Below are 4132 nucleotides of genomic sequence, written 5' to 3'. Positions count from 1 at the left end.
TGCATTTAACGAAATTCAAATGCTCATCAGAATTTCAAATTTCCATGCATAATCAATTAAATCAATTTCCCTCATTTTTTTTTTTATTTTTTTCCTTTTATTTGTTCCAATGCAATTTTTATTTTCTTTATCTTCCTAGATTTGCTAAAAATAGGTGCCAACACCAATTTAGATAAGATCACACTTTTCTTCTTATATCGTATTTCGCGTTGATTACTTTAAATTCATGATAATATGTAGCAGACATACATGATTAAATAGGCACAAATTTACTTGACAGGATCATTTCATATTAGTATGCTGTATCGAGTTGATGAATAAAGTTTTCCAAATGTATGAAAAAAAGATATACTTTCGAGATAATAGCATCACAAAAGTGAAAGAAAATAAGCAAAGTAGAAAGTAAATCATACGTGTCATCTTAAAAAAAGGCAACGTTAACTCTCTTGCTTGTAACTATGCTCAATACAAGGAAGTGATTAAAATTATTAATTGCTAGTTTAGAATATATGCTATGTTTATTTATCATTTGATATTTTGTTTCGCTTAGAAAAATTAGGAAACACCAAATGTGGCAAAAAAGTAGTTAAATTGTTTGGATGAAGCAAGGGAGATGAAAGAGGAGTGACAATACCAAAAAGTTCACCGACAACCCTTCATAGGCATTACTATTGAAGTTTCATACCCGTGGTCAAAATATTCAATTTGAACCACAACTAATATTTATTTTGAGTGAGCCTATGATATCTGTGCATTATTAGATGCAAGATCATCATTCTAGAAAACATGATCTAATGTAAAGAAGAGGGAACGCATTGTATGCAACCAATTTCTGCGTTCCAAAGCATTGCATGATTCATTCATGTGGACCACCAACACCGTGGCCATTTGACAAGCATTCACTATCTTTAGTTTGACTGGTAGACTCCCGTCGATATAGATACTTCTCAGTTAAAACCACTAACATGGGTTTTTTCTTTCTTCCTGAACGCTAAGAGAGGTTGACCTCCCCTCCCTAAAAAATAAAATAAAATTACGGAGACATTAAGTTAAAGAAATTTTCCAATTGACAAATTGAGTTTCTTAAATTTTAATTTAAAAGTCTATTGTCAAGTAACTTTAAGTTAAAAAAAAAAAATTGCAGAAAAATTAATCTTGCAATGGACTTTTCTTATTTTTATTAAAAAAAGAAAGAAAAAAACTCCAACCCTTTGTTGGAGCCAGTAATCTAGATTTGGCACCATGGCTATTGTCTAAGGTCACAAGACCTTAGGCGGCCCCTCTAGAGAACCACCTGGTGTCATGCAATCCTTGTGAGGGCCATCAAAGGCCACACGACCCAGATGGTCCTCGCTGGGGTTGCACAACCCAAGGCATGACCCCTCATTGAGGATGCATGACCCTTAATCAAGGTCATGTGACCCTAACAAGGGTTGTCTGGGTCCCGCAACCCCTCACGAAGGTCACACAACCCTAAGCGACCTTGCCAAAGAAGGACCCTTATAACAAGGGCAAAACTTGAAAACAAAAAAATTGATGAAGGTAGTTTTTGAAGAATTTATTTTACTAACCTTAGGACTTATATGATGATAAACCTAAAAGCCTAAGACCTACCTTGAGATTTTAGTCTAAGTGAAGCCAACTTTTCTTCAAGGTGAATGGAAAAAAAATCTACCAAACACCCAAAATTTGACTCAAAAGTTTAAAGTAAGGGTGTGCAAAAGAACCAAAACCCACTTAGACTACCTGAAACTATACCAGCTCGAAACCAGTTGTTCCTAAAGGAAAGGGTTTGGTACCTGGTTTAAATAAATTAGAATTGGTGGGTACTGGTCTGATTCCTAGTTCCATGGGTGGAACCGTCCACCCGCCCACCTAGACTGAACATGTATTATAATAAGATATTAATTTTTAATTTAAAATTAATACATAATTAATTTGGTTTCTGACTTTTGATCGGGTTTTTAGTTTATTTCACTTTCTATTAGAAGAAAGTCGACGGAAGAAACGACTAACCTCTTCGATGTATAATGAGCAATCTACCCTGGAATTAATGTTGAATCATGAGCAAATGATGGATGATATGACTTTGCGATGGTCCAAATATAATCACGAGGAAAACATTCAATTTCCACAACGTTTATGCTGATTGCCTTCTCAAAGTAGTAATGGAATGCCTTTTTTTTTGCTTTAATGGAGAGAGAAAAAGAAGAGAAAACACTTTCTTTCAAAATATTCTTTCGGCTAACCCACCCAACAATTATCTCCAGAAGTTATTTATATGACTTTCTTCATTTTTCAAGAGGCGTCTCTCTATCATAACATATCATGACAAACCAATGCGTTTTTATGACACCTTATCATGGACGTACTAATAAAATATAACATTTCCCACTTGGACATGATGGGCTTGACAGTGCTTTGTCAAGAATATAAAGCGTTCAATATTTATCTACTTTAAAAACAATTCATACTTGGCAAAAAAGCTATGCGATCAGTGAGTACATCTGCACTTGGGAGCTTAAATTATGTATTTGCTAGGGATAACATAATGACTAGGGATAACATAATGACTACAACCCTAAAAACAAATAAATAATTGATGTCTCATAGTACCCCAAACATATTTTGTTACATCAATCCAAGTACATCTATCCCTTAAAGGTCCTATTTGACTATTCTCATAATACCAAATATTTTCAATTATATCTAAAACTGCAGAAGGCAATATAATTGGTCGACTGATAGATATATATGATAAATGTAAAAAAAAAATAGTCTTTCTTCGCACTCATGTCTCTCTCCATTTCAAAACAACTATTTTCCTACACACGTCCCATAAAACCATATCTATTCGTGACCGCCGGTAATATACTAATATAGCAACATTGATCTTTCACTTCGAGAACATAATCAGAAGTAACATAGGGCACAAAATGAGGTAAATTATAAATTACCTCAAGGGCTCACACGATGAGTAAATATGGATAATTTCACTCACTTTCCTTTTTGGTCATAGTATGAATTACATACTATAGTGGATTTCTCTTTCTATAAAAGCGTATGTCATTTATTGAATTCATCCACTATACGCATCTTAGCCTACACATAGTTAAGTGCTTCTCACGTACTCATGTTTAGTTCGAGTGCTATATCAACTCGCTTTCTACAACATCCAATTAAGTACTCACATTTGACATCTTTCAAGCATACATGATTGTGGGACTATCATGTTCAGTCTTATCATATAGAAATCACAAACCTTATCTTGACTCTAATCAATGTGACATATTATGTGTCTGTGAACCAATTATTACTTGCTGACATACTTTGCAACAATATATGTTATTTATTGCCCCTCCGGGAATGGGTGGCCGGCGACTTCTGCCCTTTTTTTCTTCTTCTTTTTTAATAGTTTTTTAAAATTGAACTTTAGTTTTTAAATATATATTTTTAAATTGAATAAAAAATTATTTTAAAAAGCCAGTTGGAAAATAAAAAAATCATTTAAAATACTACGTTAGCATTTTCTGTCAATAAAACTGACGGCGTGGATTTTAGGACTCAAATGAAACATTTTGATAAATTTTAGGACTTATTTGCACTTTTTGCAAGTTTTAGGATTCAAATGCATTTTCACGACAAGTTTTAGAACTTCCGCAGCACTTATCCCTTCAATATATAACCTAGGCTAAGAAAAACAATTATGGAAACCAAGTTCCGTCAAATATTTGGAACATAAAAGATATCATGTAGGAGTAGATTTCAACCATCATGTAAAATTAATTTACGTGTGCTGATACCCTTTACTTCAACTCTTAAGTTATTCCCAACATATATCCATCTTGTTTTAAGCTGTATCCGACGATACTCCACAAATGCTTATTAGTCTCTAACTACGCAGTATGTTGTTCTCAAGTGTTTTTCAACTCAGTGCATTTACAAGCAAAATGACCCAACTTACCATAATTGTAACACTTTATCTTGGCCTTATCATTCTTCTCACCATGCTTCTTGCACCAAAAGATCGTTGTCCTCCTCGATGCCTGATCAGTCTCTTTCCCTTTGTTGTTGAATCAATAGTTCCTTTGCGCTTGAAGTTTAAATTTTGTGCGAACTCGATTTAACAACA

Source organism: Eucalyptus grandis, chromosome 11, assembly GCF_016545825.1.
Source record: "Eucalyptus grandis isolate ANBG69807.140 chromosome 11, ASM1654582v1, whole genome shotgun sequence".
NCBI classification, from domain to species: domain Eukaryota; kingdom Viridiplantae; phylum Streptophyta; class Magnoliopsida; order Myrtales; family Myrtaceae; genus Eucalyptus; species Eucalyptus grandis.
The sequence above is the reverse complement of the archived record's forward strand: the minus strand, read 5'-3'. Positions refer to the sequence as shown.